Here is a 20,567-nt window from a genome sequence, read left to right on the forward strand (position 1 = left end):
GCCCACACTGAGGATCAGCATCATGCACAATGAGGTACTGTACGCACACATAGCAGGAGAGTTCTTGTCGACAGAGCTCACAGTCAATAGTCTAAATAGACAAGACAGACAAAGGGTGGGAGTGGAAACAGAAGTACCAGAGAAATAAACAATCTGCCCCAAGTCACATATCAACTCTGGGCATGTCAGGAAGAGAACCTGTGTCTCCTCAGGGTCCCTTTCCAGGGCCTTATCTACAGAAGCAGGCTCCCTTTCTGCTTTGGAGTGGTATTGAACCAGTGCCCCAGTGCAACGTTAAGGGAAATGTATTGTTGCACATGGTCTGGATCGCAGCTGGGCAAGCGGCCAGTGAGGGGGCTCAGAGCGTGGCAGCTCATGACCTTTTTGACAGGTGAGACATAAATCACAAACTTGTCTTTTCCACCCCCATTCAGTGTATAATTTAATAGCTAATTAAAGCTTCACTTATTTATAGTGAAGAAGCAGCAGGTGGACCCAGGAGATGGAGTCGCTACCACAGCACAACTGTTACCCAGGCTGGCATGGGGACAGAACACGAGGCAGGCCTGTGGTTTGGTGGTGGATCCTCATGCACACAAACAGGGCCAGGTCCTTGGGGGAGAGTGTAAGGGAGGCACAGGGCACAGCCTCCATCCCTGCCCCCTGCAGCCTGGCATTAACTGCTACAATCCCCCTGTGACCTCACCAAGCAGTGGTTACCACAGCAATGCTCTCCTGGGCATGGTAAATTGCCATGGTGACACGGCAGCTTCAAGATCAAGGGCCATATTGTGATTCACCCTTCTTACTGTCACACTGGGATGAAGGCACAAGGTATTGTATGTGTCATTAGGAGTTAACAAAAGCATACTATTTTCCTAAGCCCCTAACAGCCCATTCAGGTAAATTAGGAAACAAGGAACAGGATAATTGAGAAATTCTTTGAATTCAAAGCTTGCTTGACTTTCAATGTTTTTTTTTTTCTTCTGTTCCTTTTGAATATTTCACTATTTGCTTTGTAGGATCATTATTGGTCTGCTGTGACTAAGGAGTCAGGCATTCTGTGACCTTGGTATTAGCTCTTGTTATCTCTTGCTGCATTTTTGCATGGCTAATATCTGTTTGTAACCTGTGGTATTTGAATAAGGTTATTTAGTTTTCCATATGGCCTTTCATTCTCTGCTTATTGGTCTTCGCAAAATGCCCTTTAGATATCCTCGTCTTTAGTTTTGGTATATGCTTTAACAATGTGAGGTCCCAAGACAGAAAACATAGGCATTGCTATACGTAGTGACAGGCCTGAATCAAAACCTGGGCTCTCTGGAGAAATTTGGATCAGGATCTGAAATACAAGGCAATAAAATCAATTGTCCATATGCTTCAGATAAAGAATTACTGACCACTAAATAACAACGAGGAGTCCAGTAGCACCTTAAAGGCTAACAGATTTATTTGGGCATAAGCTTTCGTGGATAAATAAAATACTAAAATTTCGTGCCCAAATGAATCTGTTAGTCTTTAAGGTGCCACCAGACTCCTCTTGTTTGTGTGGATACAGACTAAGACGGCGACCCCCTGATACTTTGACCACTAAATAAAATCCCCAGTTATGCCCTCACACCCACTTCTCAACAAGGGCCCCCTTGCTTTAGGACAGGAACTTTGAAATGCAGCAGGGAGGTGTGTCTTTTGCCATTTCTACGAAAATCTCCCCAAATTTGGCTACATTATAAACTTTTGAAAAATCAGTTTGCATATGCTCAGAGGCTTAGCAGCTACATTCTCTGAACATTGTCTGCCCTGGTCATGTGAAATGAGGAGGACTTTCCTTGCAATTACAGCTGTGGACTGCTCTGGGATATGCGGGAACCAGGTCCACACATCTAAACTGAGATACTATCTCCTGTGCTTTGAATGACACCCCTGCTGAGGCCAGGCAGTGTGGGGGGAGAAGCTGTCTGATTCGAATGCGGAGGGGACAAGAGCCAGACCTATGGGGATATAGGGAGAGTAGATTGGGACAAGGCGCATAGAAGGAGACTGGGACTGGCTGGACAGTGGCACTGGGATTGAACAGCTATGCATCGGGGGAAAAAGGTGATGGGGAGGGGAGAGTCAGATCTGACAAGGAGCCAGGTATGGAGGAAGAAATGTAACTGCCTGGGCAAATATACTAGCACAAAGACCTGGGGGTATGGATGGGGGAACACTAAGACTGGGCACGTAACTCAGGGACGAAGATTGAATTGGGACCAACTGGAGATGGAGAATGTGGGTGGGGGGAGTTAGGGTGGGGGGAAGAGAGAGATGGGATGGGGAGCCAGGAGGGAGGGGACTGGGATTGGCTAGACAAGAAGACTGGAACTCGGGGAGGGAGCTTGGTACTGTGACAAGGTTCCAGAGTGGTGAGACTAGGAGGTGCTGGCAAAGGAGACTTGGATTGGGTGAAGAAACATGAGTGGAGACTGGGACTGTCTAGGTGAGGAGAATGGGATTGGGTGAAGGAGCCAGGGTGGGGAAGAGACAGAACAGGTTGGAGGAGCCAGGTCAGAAAGAGTCTCCCAGTGGGAAAATGGGAAAGAAATTCTGGAACCCAAAACTGCTGAGTGGACATGTGAAGACTGTATACCCCACATCTGGAGACGAAGCTTAATACCTGCTTTTCCTAACTTCTGAGCACTTGACGTTGAAACCTTAATAATGTTCTTTTAACATAGTTTTTAATGTGTAATAAATATTTATACTTTTTCAAAGTAAGGAGAATTTGTACAGAATGTCCTTCCAGCAATTCCCCCCTGTTTAAACCATGAGAGTATTCACACAAGTGTCTCCACTGACCGTAATGGTGACACTGTCAACAGTGTGAGAGGCGGTCTCCCAGGTAACCTGCTCTTCAAACATGAAGGACTTTTTAAGGTTATAACTGACATCTTGCTCTCTGCTCAGAAACCAGTAAGCAGCCAGCATAGGTCACAAAGCACCAGACTAATGATCTTACAGCCCTTCTAAAGTTCCACAAGCTCAACAAGGCCACTAGCTTCTGAGAGAGGAGCTTACAAGCTGCATCAGGAAGGAAAGACGTTCAGTGCTTGTATCTGAAATGAGTTCTGGGTGTGTGTGAAAGAACATAAGAACGGCCATAATGGGTCAGGCTTATGGTCCATCTAGCCCAGTATCCTGTCTTCTGACAGTGGCCAGTGCCAGGTTCTTCAGAGGGAATGAACAGAAGAAGTCAATTATCGAGTAATCAAACCCTTGGCATTCATCCCCAGCATCTGGCAGTCAGAGGCTTGGGGACACGCAGAGTATGGGGTTGCATCTCTGACCATCTTGGCTAAGAGCCACTGATGGACCTATCCTCCAAGAACTTATCTAATTCTTTTTTTTTTATCCCAGTTATACTTTTGGCCTTTACAACATCCCCTGGCAATGAGTTCCACGGGTTGACTGTGTGTTGTGTGAAATACTTCCTTTTGATTGTTTTAAACTGGCTGCCTATTAATTGACTCCTAGTTCATATGTTATGTGAGGGGGTAAACAACACTTCCTTATTCACTTTCTCCACTTAATTCATAATTTTATAGACCTCTATCATGTCCCCCTTCAGTCAGCTCTTTTCCAAGCTGAACGGTCCCAGTCTTTTTAATCTCTCCCCATGGAAGCTGTTCCATCCCCCTAATCATTTTTGTTGCCCTTCTCTGTATTTTCCAATTCTAATATATTGGTTCTGAGTGAGAAGAATAGGTGTAGTTCTAATCCAAGTCACAACTCTTTCTAGGGATGTGAACATTATTGCTTAGAGCTATGACAAACAGTGCTGATTTATCAGTCTGATTAGAGAAAAGTGGTTATTGTTCAATAAGTGAGAAAGAACCACACATCTTGAAGTGCAGATCTACATTTAAACCCAGCTTTCTTCAAAGTTCAAGGTGGGTCGCTTCTGCTGTTCCCATTAAGACCTCCCTCCACAATAGACAATTGTCACTTTGTCAACAACTTCCTGAGTGGTGAAAATCTCAGAAACCCGCCTGCTGCCCGCAACAGGGGAAGTGAGGCCGACACCCAGATCCTGGAGCTCAACCAGCAGCTCATGGACCTGAAGCTGATGGTGGACGGGCTGGAGAAGGAGCGCAATTTCTACTTCAGCAAACTGCGGGACATCGAGCTGATCTGCCAGGAGCACGAGAGCGAGAACAGCCCCGTCATCGCCGGCATCATCGGCATCCTGTATGCCACTGAGGAAGGCTTTGCACCGCCGGAGGATGACGAGGTGGAGGACCAGCAGCTGGAGGACCAGGACGAATACTAGCTCCGAGCCCTGCTCCCTCACGTGACACTGCCCGGCCTGCCATAGACACTGGAGGGTTTGCGTGTACAGCCGCAGCCTGCACTATCACACATTATAACAGTTTCAACCAAAAAAAAAAAAAAGACTCTCACTAATTCAGATTCCTCTTTGTTTCCTATTTCTCAGGCAAGAGAATAAAATTGCCGTGTTTGAGGAGGCAGAATCTCAAGTTTAAATGAATTCCATTTATTTAATTAACAATGTCCTCAACAACATAATGGATAGAATTAGATTCAGTATCTTATTCAGAGAACCCCTCAAATCTGCCTCTGTCTCTCTCTAGCCTCCTTTCTGTTATATACCATACAGGGTCCACCGGATGGAACTATGTAGTAGATAGCCTATTGAGTAATTTTCTTCCTTGATTTTTATGATTTAAAGGGTTTGGCTTGCATTATCTGTAGTAAAGAGATTGTGATAGGGTTAACTGTCATGGCTCCACCCCTCCCTTACTTTCTGTATAGTCAGTGAAAGTCCCCCAACCCCCACCACCACCTCATTCAGCAGTGATGCAGTTAAATAAAGCTGCAAGTTCCCAGCCTGCAATGCTGTGAGTAGACTTATTTTTCTTGCGCTAAGTGTTACAAAGTTACCTAAATATTATTGAAAAATATATATTGTCTTTTTTTAAGATTTCTAATCATACAGGCTGGTTCTTTTAGGGTCTGGTTTAGACTACTAACATAATGCATTGGAAAAACTGGCCATAAATAATACCTAATCCTAATATTTTCAAAAGAAAAATTTCATGTCAGCCAGTCAGAAGTTGGAACATCCATTTCTTGTATTTGAGATTTAGCTATTACAGACCCAAAATTGTGTAGATCCTTCAACAGTCAACAAACTAACACAAACTTTCTGCAAATATCAGAGGGGTAGCCGTGTTAGTCTGGATCTGTAAACAGCAACAAAGAGTCCTGTGGCACCTTATAGACTCACAGACATATTGGAGCATAAGCTTTCGTGGGTCAATACCCACTTTGTCAGACGCATGCAGTGGCTTTTGGTAGCAAAGCAGCTCAAGTTTGAAGTTTATAGATCATGTCTTGCTTTCAAGTGGAAATGTGTCCATTATTTATGTAACTAACCTTTTTAAGTTCACTGTATTGCAATGCAGTGGTCCATTTATATATCTTAGCAATAGGGGATCTGAAATTCAAACCAGGGATATTTTAAAGTCAATTGAAAAGCTCATTGTTTCAAAATCAGATCCCAAATAAGTAACAAAGTCTGACAAAACTGCAGGATTTCATTCAAACCAAGATTTAGTGTGCATCTGCTTTTAAAATAGTAGATTCTGAAAAATACTGTAAGCACAGACTAATATTAAAGGATTCAAAATTAGTTTTACAGTGAGACAGACAATATCCTTATGGGCTTGATTCTCCTTTCTCTTACACTGCTTTAACTCCATTGGTAATATCCCCAGCAGCTTTAAACTAGCACAGCGTACACGGATTTGGCCTATTTGAAGCTACTACTGACTTAAAGTGGTTTGTGTGAAAGTGGAAACAGTCCTTCCAGTTTAATATAGTCATGGTGCCTGAACATGCACATGGAGCTGCAGATGTGAAAGTTAAATAACTGCAGCTTTTGTAAATGCTATGAGACACCTTAGAACCCAGAAACTTTAAGACCATCAAAATCAAAGTACAGAAGGGCAGATCTGCTTATAGGAGTGAGGTCCTCTATGATGTAGGAACATTTCTTGTGTAAATAAAATGAGGAAAACTTTACAAATTGGGCAAGGGACTATCCAATCCACTTTGGCTAAATAGAACATCGGAACAGTCATCCTGGGTCAGACCAATGGTCTGTCTAGCCCAGTATCCTGCCTTCTAACACTGGCCAGTGCCAGATGCTTCAGAGGAAATGAACAGAACAGGACAACTATTGAATGATTCCCTCCTCTGTTGTCCAGTCCCAGCTACTGGCAGCCAGAAGTTTAGGGACACCAAGAGCATGGAGTGTTAAATGAGAATTTTGTGCATGTAGCAGATGAAGTACCAGGTTCCGATTGGTGCTGTTTTTGATTACCAAAACCTGTCTGTTTAAAACTTCCAGTTAAGTGGTCAGAAATGCCTCTTCCATGCTGACGCTTCTGGCCCCAGCCAAATCCAGGAAGCACCGCAGTCATGGGGAAATGATGGCAACTGCCATCTTATTTATCTAAGGGTATGTCTACACTATCCGCCGGATCGGCGGGCAGTGATTGATCCAGCAGGGATCGATTTATCGCGTCTAGACTAGATGTGATAAATCAACCCCTGAGCGCTCTCCCATCGACTCCTGTACTCCACCGCTACGAGAGGCGCAAGCAGAGTCAACGGGGGAGTGGCAGCAGTCGACTCACCGCAGTGAAGACACCATGGTGAATAGGTCTAAGTACATCGACTTCAGCTATGTTATTCATGTAGCTGAAGTTGCGTAACTTAAATCGATTCCCCCCCTCAATGTAGACAAGGCCTAATAGAAAGTACAGCAAGAGAAAGTAAGCTAGAGAGGCATGGAAAGTTTACAGTAAGAACCCAAATCAGTTTCATCCATGATGTTCTTGACATAATAGCTTAATAAAAGCAAATCACTGAAACCTGAGACTCCATGCTTCCCATGGACTAATGCAGGAAACAAAACAAATATCAATCCAATGTGTTATAAGGAGAAAGAGTTGTAAAAGGTTTAATTTTGATGCTCAAGGCCTGTTTTTGTAGAACCACATCTTCAGCTGGTGTAAATTGCACAATAATGGAGCTACACCAAATTACACCAGCTGAGTACCTGGCCCATTATTTTCTATTTTCATTTCTCAGACATGTGACTTGATTCTTCCCCGCCTTTCACCTGATACCTGTGCAAAGTTGGGCATAAAATGCTTCCAGATCAGAAAAGTGCTGTGTGCCTCCACTTTGCACAGGCATAAGTGCAAGCAGTAGAGAATCAGGAACTCCAGATTTTGCTATAGACTCAGGATCTGTTGAGTCAAAGTTCAGACACTCAGGTACCGTGGTGATGTCCATATAAAATCCTAAATAGGACAGAAAAGGAAACATGGACCGAAAAGTTCCTGTGCTCAGTTCAACAAGTTCCCCTCACTTTGTTTGCCAGATGAATTCTCCTCTTAGGCGTTGTTGGTAGCCTCTGACCTGTCTACAGCTCCTCATTCATTTACCTCGATTTTGAGGCCTATAATCTTTCTGCTCAGAATCCTGGTAGTAAGGCATCCGATTTATCTGATAACTCAGTAAAGACTCTGACATTTACATCATTCCACTACTTCCATGTCCTAAGGCTTCTAATCAACCCAGGGATGTCAGTACAAATTCCCTCTGAAACTCTCAAGTTCTAGGGATTTGTGGTACGCATAGACAGCATGAAATGGAGATTGTAATAAAATGGGGCATGCTGTGCCATAATTCAGGCTTATCAGTAAGTTATTTTATGATCCTGGTCTCCCAGGGCCCTATTCTGTGAGGTTTTAAGCATCTCCCGTAAGATGCTGAGAGGCCTCTGCGCTCATAGACTTCAGCAGGAGCAGAAGGTGCTTTGTACCTTACAGTATCTGACTCTTTCTTTCAAAGTAACCTTTCAATTTCTTTCCCTGGAGTCCTTCCATGAATAATCTGCTATTTTTATTTCAGCATGGATGTACTTTCCCTTTTTAAAAAAGAAACTCATTTATTGCTTTATGCATTCAAAACAGAAACACATTCTTGCAATGCAGACCGCCTGGTCAGTATGTGTGTGTATGCATGTGTGCATGATGAAAAAAAATGCTTAAATCTAAACAAAATAAGACATTTAAAAATCAAAGTGGGCAATTACAAATAAAATCTTGTCTCACCTTTTGAATGATATTTTTTTTTTGCAAAACTTTCCACCAATTTCCTTTGTCAAACATAATTAAAGTCTCCTTTGTTCTATCTTAAATGATTTAGAGGCAGCCCAATTGTTCTTAACCTTCCGCTGTTTCCATGGATCTTTCATTTCTTGATCTTGCTGATGGCTTATTGTATTGCCAGTCGACTTCCGGAGGCGGGGGGGAGTAGCAGTTGTTTCCTGAGGCACTTGGAGACAAGTCTAAACTGATCCATAGACTTGGGAACTGTAGGTATGGGAGACCTCAACCTGGGCTCTAATGAAACAATTGTTGTAATGGTTCCTGGACTGAGGAACTGTTTGTGGCAATGCTTCCTGGGCTGAAGTTTATTAAAGGGACATGGCATTTGCTTCATGTGTGCTGGCTTCTCTTTGCCCTGGGCTTTTAATTCAGAATTGATTGCTACTCCATTTGGGGAAATTGGGACCGGGCAGGCCTGAAAGGGGGCACTCGGAGACTTGCCTGCACCTTTCCAGAAAAGGTTTTGCAGTAGAATGCTCACGTGACTTCTGGGTTCCGTTGGCAGCAAATCATTGTACGAGCTACTAGTGTAAATGCTTTTTAGCCAAATAAATTAACAAAAAGAAATTTTTGTGGAGCTTTGAATGCTCTCTGTGCATGCTGACGAGGAAGACAATTGGCCTTTTATCAGTTTGCTGTCTCATTTCACATCATTTGTGATTCCCCCCCCCGCCACTTTCCTTTAATTCTTTCTCCATAATGCAAGAACTGATTTATCCCTAATGTGTAGGTCTGCTGCAAAGTTTAATTCAGACCCAAATTTCCTCGGGGTTCTTTCAATCCTTACCCATAATATGAGGAATAATCCTGCATGTGCTCGGAGACAGATCTTTCAGTCAAACAGGTTTTTTTCCATTTCTCTTCTCTAACCAGTAGGTTGTTATGATTCAACCACTGTTTTTAATGCCAATTCTCCTATCATATAGATATTCTTTTTACAAGCATCCCTGATCCCCTAAGCACTTGGGTTTCCATAAAACAATTTACAAATGCAATTATGTACAAATAAAACAAGCACAATGAAATAGAGACACAATAAACCTTTAAAGCAAAACTTAATGATGTAGTGACTGGAGTCATGGGAGTTGACTTAGTCAGATATTTTTCAACAGGGGGAGGGATAGTTCAGTGGTTTGAGCGCTGGTTTGCTAAACCCAGAGTTATGAGTTCAATCTTTGAAGGGGCCACTGAGGGATCTGGGGAAAAATGGGTAGTTGGTCCTGCTAGTGAAGGCAGGGGGCTGGACTCAATGACCATTTGGGGTCCCTTCCAGTTCTATGAGATAGGTATATCTCCATATATGTATTTAAATAATTGTTCTTCTATCCAACCATGCTTATTCACTGAACTGTCCCAAATCAGTGTCAGGTTTAGTGAATTTCCCAACTCAAAAAAATTTTGAGAAAAAAGTTTTTCAAAATTGTCAAAATGAAATGTATTGGCATTTTCAATATGAAATTTTCCAGTTTTCTGATCTGAAATATAATGCTGTTCAGGAATCTAAGCTATTAGCCTGAAGGGAAAAAAAGTTTAAAAGGGGGAGGGGCATCAAAATTGAAATTAAATGTTTCCAAACTTTTGAAACAAAACATGGATTTTTGGTTCACGGATATTTTCACAATTTTGACTTTTCATCCTGATTTGAGATGGTGGAAGGGGATTTCAAACTCTCAGAAATATTTGCAGGATGAGAACTGTTTCCATTCAGTTCAATATGGGAGAGACCATGTGCTTGTTTTGTCATCCAGTATCAGCATGGATGGATTGTGCCTAGACCCACGTCACTGAAGAATCTTCTTGTAGTGAAGGCTCTAGGCCGGGACTCAGAAGAGCGAGGTTCATTTCCCAGCTTTGCCCATAGCTTTCTGTATGACCTTGGACAAGTCTCTTAACCTCCCCTGTGCCTTAGTTTCCCATCAGTAAAATGGGAATGTATATCCATCCTCCCACTCCTTGTCAATTTTGATTGGACTCTCTCTTGTGTGGGGACTACTTCCTTCTTGCCTAGAAGAATGGGACTGTAGTAGAGCAGCTGCTCCACTCCCTGAGAGTGTAGGCTGCAGCAGGCCAGTGTACCTGTTAGAAAAGGGCTTATTGGGAGCCAATCAGGGCTCAGCTTGGCCCTATATAAAGGCTGCCCAGAAAGGGAGCAGTCAATCTGTTCCAGACCTTTGACAAGGGAAGGTCTGTCTCCAGAGTAGGGAGACTAGCACTGTGGACAGTGCAGTGCTGGCTGGGCTCAGGGAGCAGAAGGGAGCTCTAGCCCGTAGCCTGCCAGGCTGCAGGCCCTGAAGGGAAGGCCTGGTGGGTGCAAGGGGCCATAGGGGAAGTGGCCCAGGAAAGTGGACAGATGAGGGGAGATAAGGAGGACTGCGTGGCTGATGCTGGAGGGTCCCTGGGCCAGGACCAGAGTAGAGGGTGGCCCTGGGTCCCCCCCTTGCAGTACACCCAGCCATTGGCTGTGGGGAGCAGCCATCATGGACTACGCCAGATCCCTGACAGGAGAGGTTAGACTTTGGGGGTGTGGTTGGAGATGGTGGCTGGGGTGTAGAAAGACTGCCGATCACCCCCTTGGGAAGGTGGGGTGGATGGACTAAGGGGCACTGCCGGAGGGCAGTGGTTCTGAAGAGGATGCAAGAAGTTGGGGAGCGACACAGGCTCAGATGCCAACTGAGGGCGGGACACCACCAGGAGAGGGCGCTCCACTGGACTGAGCTAATTCCCGGAGACAACCAGTAGGAGGTGCTGTGGTGGTGAGTCCCAACCCTGTCACAGGGCCCATGCTCAAAGTTGGCAGCTCTCAGTGCTATGATAATAATGACAACCATTGGTGGTGTTCTGCTCATTGAGGCTCCTCCAGCGCAGCTGATTTGGTCTTTGACACTGAAATTTACTTATGGAATCTTTGCAGTAAGAATTTGCTAACATAGGGCCTTACTAGGCGAAACTCCTGGCTTGGGAAAATATGAGCAAACTAATCTGTAAGGAAGGCTTATCCTCTAACTCCTCAATAATTTGATATCTCAGATCTATACCATATACCACACAATTACATCTCTTCACCAACTCTATAGGGAAGATGGGCTCTCTATTAGTCCTAGCTGGCCGGCTGGAGCTGACTCATTTTCACATTGCTGCATCAACGTAGTCATGACCTTCAGTTAGTTTGAACAGCTCAGAGCTTCCATGTTACACTAAAGGGGAAGGCAGAGTGGTGGAAAGCAGAAAAAGGATATCTGGATCAATACAAGAGAAGCCGGTCTTGCTTCATGTTTAAAGAGCTTATTTATGAGCAGGGAGGTGAGTTATTTATCTATCCCCGCTCATCCTCTTTGCAGCCCAGACCAACCAAATGGCATGATGGATTATATCCACAATGACAAATGGAGGTGTGGGTATTGATTTACTGAAATCACATAGTAGCAGTATGGGCCATTAGTAATGACAGTTCACAGACAGCTCTTGGGGTTGAAAAACAATGGGACAAACTGCACCTACTTGCTTCATTCCATTGACTCACCTCTGCTAGTTTTTTTTCAGGGCTAACTAACTGGCCCCAACCCTGAACCTTACTATTCCCCCAACCCAAAACTGGACCACAAGATGTGCCAAAGTACCACCATGCCCTCTATGGTTACCTATTCACTTTCTTCTCTTTGGGCTCAATCTTGCCAGGTGCTAAGCACTCTGGCCCTGATCCACAAAAAGCACTTAAGCACATGCTTAACTTTAAGCTCTTTACTAGTCTCATTCACTTCAATTCTGTTCCATTCTATTCAGCTTATTAGACCATCCTCGTTATAACTGCATCTGACTGCAATGGGGCCACTCACGTGCTTAAAGTTAAGCACGAACTTTGCTAGATTGGAGCAAGAATCAAGCCCTAAATAGCCAGTCCTATAGTTTACAATAGTTCTTGACCCATAGCGAATGTAGATTTCAGAGCTGCTCACAGCCATTGAGGTATATTAGTCTGGAAACAATGCCACCTGCTTCTCTTCCTTCCCCTCGTGCCCCATTAGCTCTGGTCCATTTGTGGCTTGCATGCTATTGTTGTGAGTATCTGAGACACATTCCACTCATCGTTCTCAAAAGAGAGGAAGGAAAAAACGACAGAGTGAATTTAGTAAGAGAAGAAAGAAGGCAAAGGGGGAGTCATGAGCAATGGTGGAGAAGAAATAACGGGGAAATAATGATCTTTGCTTTTTTTTTTTTTTTTAAATTAACTTTAAAAAACAAGACAGTCTTCCCCATAAAAATAGTGGCAGGCCCAACCTGGTTAAGACCTTTAGATACACTCAGAGTATATGCACAGTATACTATAAACTCTTGTGACTTTAACCTTTTCCATTTATTAAAAAAAAAAAACCTAAGTAAATACACTTACTGGAGAGATTGTAAAGATCACCATGAGGCTTCGGGAATACAAAGTTGAAGTATAAACCCACAGTTGAACCTAATGTTCTTATTCAAAGCAGGAGGTGAGTGTTTCAAAATCACACTTTAACCTTAGGCTGACATCACAGCAATATAGGATAATTTTCTCTCCATGTTATTTGGGGGTGAGGTTAGAGGCATGATACAATGGGTACCTTAAAAGGGTCCTTTAACCATTTTACATTAGGAAAGGTGCCCTGGTGAGAACAGATATTCCTTCTATTTAAAATTGTGACTGCCATTAGCACAATTAGTTAATTTTGACTTATCAAATACATATGAAAACAGTCCCCATCTCAAGAGCTGGTGTGCCTGAAAATGCAAAATACACAATGATTAGGAACTCATATTGAACCACTTACAGCCACTGCCCATGCAATTATAATCAAATCTTACCACAAGAGGTAATCCTTCTGGACTCCTAAATTATCCTTTTGAAATGTCACCCTTCACCTTCCCCAAATACCAGAAGAAAAGAGAGGAGATATGCAGCAGGTTCGGACAGTTAGAAGATCCAGGTACTGGTGGACCAAATAGGGAAAACATCTTTCAGAGATGAAGGCCTTTACAGAGAATATACTGCCAACTGCACAAGGAACTCTGGCTCAGTCCCCTCTGCTGACCACTATTGTCCTAATATGGCACAAAGAGAGGGATGGTCTAGTGGCCCAGACCTTAACACTAAAGGCCTTCGTCTCCTTGGAACCCATGTTCAGAAATGCAGCTTGTGGAGCTCAGCATTATGTATCCCCAACATCACTGTCTGTTTAGTACATTGGTTGCTGCATCCCAGATGGAAATATGGCAAGATCAGCCCTTTTCTGACCATTCCTAATTACGTGCATCATGGAACTGCAGCACAAGCATTTAGAAACCACCAGGAGCCTTCTCTCACCTCCTGCTCGAGAAATTTTCATTGAAGGGCCACAACATTCAGAGGGCCTGTGTCCTCTGTGCCAGAGAGGCATGTGCTGAGTGAAAGACAGTTTCTCATTCCCTATCCCCGCCCCCAATAGCCTTCCCTTAATACTTTAGCAAAATAAAAGAGGGGGGGGAACTTCTTGGGTCTGGTCCCCTCTTTCTTACAACATCCTAAATCAGGATTAACTTTTCTGAAGCCAATGAAGCTGCACTTGTCTACATGAGTAGAGAACCTGGTCCCTTGTTATCCTGCCCCTCTCCCCGCCCCACACACACAGGATCCCCCACTTGATTATCTCATCCCCCCTGTTATATTTTTGTAAATTCTCTGGGGTTGTGATTTATTATGTTTGTACTGTACCTAGGACTTGGGGGCCCAACTTGGTTGAGACCTTTAGAGCTCTCATAGTATAAATGCAGTATACTATACACTCCTGCAACTTCATCATGAGTCTGGTGATTGGGGACGTGGTTATACCTATTTCATAAAAGCATGATGAGAGGCAGCTTTAACACACAATTTTCCCATGTTCAAAATAGCCACCCTCTCCCATTACTGTAGATGGGGCTGAAGCCAGCAAGGTGGTTGCTTCCCCCCAGCACTACCATCTATCTGCATCTGGAAGTGAAGTGTCCTCAAATAAAGATGGCTGCCACCTCCCACTTTTTCCAGTGAAACTGAAACATGCCTACAGGCAAAATGGCTGCCACACTATTGTTGTGGGGGACCTGACTGAAACTATGAGGTAGCAGAGACTCTATAAAAGGTACATAAGGAGACCAGGGGGGAGCAGGAGGCAGATTTAGGGGTTTCAAGGGATTAGGGGTAGGGGGAGGCAGAGGGCAGGAGGCAGAGGAGGATTGGGAACTGGAGGGAAGCCTAGAGGGGATGCAGAGACTGATAGCTCCCCAATCCCAGGAGTTGTGGAGAGGAAGTGGAATCCAGTCCAGAACACCAGGGGGAAGGACTTGTTTTTACCTGTGTATTTAAGGCCGGACCCTTAAAAGCTCACAACACACTTGGGGGGCAGGCAGCTTTGCCCTAAAGCTTCCAGAACTAGAAGGCAAACAACCCCCCCCCACCACCAAAAAAAATTTGTTTGAAAAAATCTTAGTATGATAGAAGATTAGGGTTGGAAGAGACCTCAGGAGGTCATCTAGTCCAACCCCCTGTTCAAAGCAGGACCAACCCCAACTAAATCATCCCAGCCAGAGCTTTGTCAAGCCAGGCCTTAAAAACCTCTAAGGATGGAGATTCCACTATTTCCTTACATAACCCATTCCAGTGATTCTCCACCCTCTCCTAGGCCACGTCTATACTTACCCGCCGGGTCGACGCGGTGAGTTTGACTTCTCGGAGTTCGAACTATCGCGTCTGATCTAGACGCGATAGTTCGAACTCCGGAAGCGCCGCGGTCGACTCCGGTACTCCACCGCGGCAGGAGGAGTTGCCGGAGTCGACCTTGGAGCCGCGGAGTTCACTTCCGCGGCGTCTGGACGGTAAGTCATTCGAACTAGGGTAGTTCGAATTCAGCTACGTTATTCACGTAGCTGAATTCGCGTACCCTAGTTCGAACCAGGGGCTGTGTGTAGACCAGGGCCTAGTGAAAATATTTTTCCTGATATCCAACCCAGACCTCCCCCACTGCAACTTGAGACCATTGCTCCTTGTTCTGTCATCTGGTACCACAGAGAACATCCGAGCTCCATCCCCTTTGAAACCGCCCTTCAGGTAGTTGAAGGGCTGCTATCAAATCCCCCCTCACTCTTTTCTTCTGCAGACTAAAACCCAGTTCCCTCAGCCTCTTCTCATAAGTCACGTGTCCCATTTTCTATAATCATTTTTGTTGCCCTCCACTGGACTTCCTCCAATTTATCCACATTCTTTTGGTAGTGGGGGGCCCAAAACTGGACTCAATACTCCAGATGTGGCCTCACCAGTGCTGAACAGAGGGGAATAATTCCTTCCCTTGATCTGCTGGCAGTGCTCCTACTAATGCAGCCCAATATGCCATTAGCCTTCTTGGCAACAAGGGCACACTGTTGACTCATATCCAGCTTCTCATTCACTGTAATCCCCAGGTCCTTTTTTGCAGAACTGCTGCTTAGCCAGTCAGTCCCCAGCCTGTGGCAGTGCATGAGATCTTAAATCAATCTCATGATTTTTTGGGAGAAGGGCAGGAGGAGGGTTCACTCATGATTTTTGTACCTGTGGGGTTGGCATTACTGTAACAATTAATAGTAATAATAAAACTTTGGCCTGAGTGACTTGCCAAGGGTCACAGAGGAAATCTGTGTCAGGGCTGGATTAATCTCCTGGCTCCTAGTCTAGTGCTTGAGAAATTTGTCAATCTAACTTCCAGGCCTCAGAGGTTTCGACGTGTCTAGAATCACATGTGAAATTTCAGATGCTTCTCCAGAATGAACCTCTAAATCTTCTGAAGTTTGCCCATCACTACAACAATTTCTCTGTTGGCGCTCACAGTCACTTGGCAGCACACTGAAGAGTATTTTAATGAAGATGTCACTTTAAACTTAGCCACCACCATCTGTTTTGCCCTCTAATTACAAATAGAAAAAAAAAAGAGTTCGAGGGAGAACATAATTCACAACTGCATCATAAAGAGTGAGCAGAAAGAAGTGAGAGTGTCTTTGATTCAATGTGGCCTGTACCTGTTAGGTTGCTTTCATGTTTCATATACAAATCAGGCATGAAACTGCTCCCCTGAGAGAGAACATATTTCCTGTGATAGGAATTTGTTTCAAGGGCATCAGAAATTTAATATAAAATGGTGTCTCTGTAACAATTCATGCAAAAGTCCTCTCTGGTAGGTCTCAATTCAGTTCAGTAGGAAGTAGTCTTGCCTATAGAAGAGGGTTGTATCTCTCTAGGAGAATATTAAAGGTAGTGTAAGAAAGATGGTCTCATAGGCACTAGGCTGTGACTCAGGTGACCTGGGTTCAACTCCCAGATCAGCCTCAACTCTCCTGTGTGGCAAGTCACTCAATTGCTCTTGTGCTATAGTTACCCCTGTGCTGCATCTGTAAAATGGGGATATTATCTGCCTAAGGCACAGAAAGGTTGGGAGAATATAGCCAATTTAATGGTACTGAGAAACTCAGGGTATGTCTACACTGCAATTAGACACCCACAGCTGGCCTGTGCCAGCTGACTAGGGCTCTTGGGTATGGAGCTGTTTAATTGCAGTGTAGATGTTCAGACTCGGGCTCCAGGCCATGCACCCTCCCATCTCACAGGGTCCTAGAGCCTGGGCTCCAGCCCAAGCCTTAATGTCTACACCGCAATTAAACAGCCCTTTAGCCTCAGCCCAAGTCAGCTGACACAGGCTAGCTGCGGGTGTCTAATTACAGTGTAGTATTCCCACAGAGGCTAGATTGACAAGGATCATACAGGTAGGGCTGCCTGGAAGAAAAGACTTCCATGATGTGAAAAATGTCAAGGTTTTGATATCTGTTTGTTTTTATTCCCGTGTAGAACAAAACTGAGCCTTTTCAATGTTTTCATGGAGAGAGACACCCACCTTCCTACCCCCAAATAGCTAATTGGTTAGGGTACTCATTTGGGACGCAGGACACTGAGGTTCAGGTCCTTCTTCCAAATGAGATGATAGGCCAAGCAAGGAAACAGCTGTTCTAAGATGTTCCCTGCGCCAGCCATTATCTAGGGTGCAAGTAGCTCCAGCTCCCCTGCTGTTGGCAATCCTGTCACTCATACTAGCTAGATGACAATTTCATGGTACCTTAAACCAAAGACATGTTGAGCACCTAAGGCAGACTCCTAGAAACCTCTAATATGTTTATGTATTTTATTTAATCAAATTATAAGAGACTTTGTCTGAAGGCATATGAATGCGGTGCACAGAGCAAAATATAAAATATTCCCAAACTACACAGCAAGACATCCTACAAAGCACCTGGCATAAAAGCAAACCCCAATGACCATCAGCTAATGCACCTGCCAATTGATGGGTTCAGTTAGGAATTGACATGCCAGATCAGAGAACATCTAATAGGCACTTTCAGACTTTCCTGTAGCAAATGCTTCAGGGGAAGGTTGAAAGAACCCTATTGCTGATTCCTCTTCCTAGCCTTCCCCATTAGAAGTTAGTTTATTCTCTGATGCTTAAGAGTTTATAGCCCTTCGTTTTTTTTTAACCCTCTCTAGAGCTGTGTGAATAATGATTTTTTTGGTTCCTCGACAATTCTGAAAAATCAAAATATTTCAGAAGTTTTAGCAACTTGAAAAGTTGCTAAAAAAATTATTTCAAGTCAGAAGAAATATTTTGCTGGACACCAAGGAACATTTTTTATTTTGAGCATTTTTAAATATTTTTCAATTTTTTTAATTAAATGCAAGAACCTTTTGAAACAAAAAGTCAGCTGAAGCAAAAAAATGAAATGTTTAGACTTTTTCAGAATTTTTAATTCAACTAACAACTGGGTGAAAGCCACCTGAATTCACAAAATGTTTCAGAGTCACTAAATCTGCTTTTTTTGCAAAGAAAAGTTCCAGTAGAAAAATTTCGCTCAGAGCTAATGCTATCTAATATAACTATGAATGGTTCTGGTATTCAGATTTCTGTACAAGGAGACAGGCAATGCAAACCCAAGACAACCCCCCAGAAATGGGAAAGGAGCCCCCAAAACAATCAAGATAACAACTAATTTTGCCATTGCATAAAACAAGCCAGTCATGGAGTTTAAGGCCAGAAGGGATCACCAGAACATTAAGTCTGATTTCCGGTATATCATGGGCCACCAACACCAGCCACAGACTAAATCCAACAACTGAACGGAGATAAAAGTATTACAGCCCACAGGAGACTAGGCTATGATGTGCCATAAATAGAGAACAGGAGGGACCGAGGTGCACCAGTGCTTGAGGCCCCTGCAATGGCAGGAGAATGATTAAGTGAGACATACACAGATAACCCTGGCAAGTGGCCCAGAGCTACACACTGCAGAGGAAGGCAAAACCCCTCCAGGGTCACTGCCAATCTGACCTGGGGGAAAATTCCTTCCCAACCCCACATATGGTGATCAGCGAGACCCTGATCATGTGAGCAAGAGCCAGCCAGCCAAGCATCTGTGAGAGAGAAAGAATGCTCGGTGCCACTTCAAAACCCTGGCCCTCCCTGTCTTCAGAAGAAGAAGATTTAAAAAAAAAAATCTCCCAGAATACATTGGGGTGAAGGCGTGCCTGCGGAAGGTCCGCTGGTCCCGCGGCTCCAGTGGATCTCCCACAGACGTGCCTGCGGAGGGTCCGCTGGTCCCACGGCTTTGGTGGAGCATCGGCAGGCACGTCTGCAGGAGGTCCACTGGAGCCACGAGACCAGCGACCGCCAAAGCGCCCCCCGCAGCGTGCCGCCCTGCTTGGGGTGGCGGAAATCCTAGAGCCGCCCCTGGGTGAAAGCAATCTCTTCCTGACCTCTGCAGGTGGCCGGCTGAAATCCTGAAGCACGTGTTCTTAGAAACATGACATAAACCGGAAGTGAGCCACAGGGCTGTTGAGCAGTGCCCCCTACTATCACAAGGAACCCGGCATACAATCACACTCAGAAATTTGTCCAACTCTCCCTTAAAATCCGCAATAGAGTGTGGGGAGCCTCTTGGAGGCAAGACATTTTCCACACCAAGGACTCTTGACGGGGAAAACCTTCATCTAGCTGGCTCCTGAATGAACCTAGAAACAGAAAAGAGGCCTGTCCAAAGTAATAATTACTGCCATGAAGGTATGTGGAGCAAGAAAAGTTTAGATTAATTACCTGATTCAGGGTAGGGTAGGGGTCAGATTGGCAGTCATCTTGTTTCTTTATTTTTCTTTTGCCTTCCTCTTCAGATTGGGTTGTTGGGATCATCGGCGTATATCTCACTTAATCAATTTCTTGCCATTGCAGAGGTCTTGAGCACTGGTGTGCACAATAGTTCCTTGACTGTGGCACACAATAGTTTAGTGTCCTACTCACTGGCTCATTGGGCTTAGTGTGAGGGTGCTAAGTGGTTGGTAGTGGCCTCCGATATATAGAAGGTCAGACAAGATGATCTGGTGGTCCCTTCTGGCCTCAAACTCTGTGAAATCTATGACACAATAAATCATATTGCGTGTTTCTTTTAGGTAATGCTTCTGCCTATCATGCAGGGGCCTTGAGGCTGAATTTATTCATGATTCCAAAATGATTTGAAATCCTAAGACACTAGAGGAATACAAATCATTATTCTAATGCTTTGTAGGTTGTTTATCTTCAAATACAAAGCTTGAAAAATTCTTTTTAATAACACATTCGGTTGGTGGCCACTAATACCTCTAATGCTTTAAAGCTATGTCAGCAGCCCTAGAGAGATTTCTAGAGGCTTTGCTGTCACTGCTTTAAACTGAAGAGAAAACTCCTTTTTAAAATACTCAGTGAACCCCCAAATTTGGACTTAAATGGAATCAAAATTATTTTAAATAACTTTTGATTTAGCAGCTGCTGCATTGCATCACTGAAAGTCAGGGTGTAAACAGGTGGACTCCTGCTGGTTGCTTTCCGAATCTAGCTCTTTTTCCAGTCCGGAGCGCCCTCTGCAGGCTGGTGATCCACCTGCTTTACTCTCAGCCCCGTGTCCCTCCCTGGACCCGGTGCCCCTTTAACTATACCTGGGTCTCCCCCTCCCAGGGGAACCCCCACTCTACTATCCCTACTTTGCCTCAGTAGTGGCCACTGACAGTCATGGTCTAGCCCCACACCCTGGGGTAGACTGCAGCATCGGCCCACTCATCACAGGCCAAGGGGGTTTGGACCTGCTGCTTTGCCTACTCCTGGGTTGTCCCTTGCAACCCCCCCACAGTACCTTCTGGCCTACCGCTAGGCTGCAGCCTGGGGTTTTCCTGGTCAGAGCTCCCCAGCTCCTTAGCCTTCCCAGCCCTGCTTCACCCAGGTACTCTTGCTCTGCTTCTAAGCA

The 20,567-nt window shown here is 44.5% G+C and overlaps 1 long non-coding RNA gene across 1 annotated transcript in view; it reads left to right on the forward strand.

Annotated features, from left to right (window-relative positions):
- The first annotated feature begins 721 nt into the window (after nt 1-721).
- The window catches only part of LOC123378823, a 42,955-nt gene continuing 23,109 nt past the window's right edge, over nt 722-20,567 (forward strand). The window contains exon 1 of the long non-coding RNA XR_006582749.1: nt 722-834. This is a non-coding gene — a long non-coding RNA (uncharacterized LOC123378823). The remainder of the gene's footprint in view (nt 835-20,567) is intronic.

This window comes from Mauremys mutica, chromosome 10 (genome assembly GCF_020497125.1).
Source record: "Mauremys mutica isolate MM-2020 ecotype Southern chromosome 10, ASM2049712v1, whole genome shotgun sequence".
In the NCBI taxonomy this organism is placed as follows: domain Eukaryota; kingdom Metazoa; phylum Chordata; order Testudines; family Geoemydidae; genus Mauremys; species Mauremys mutica.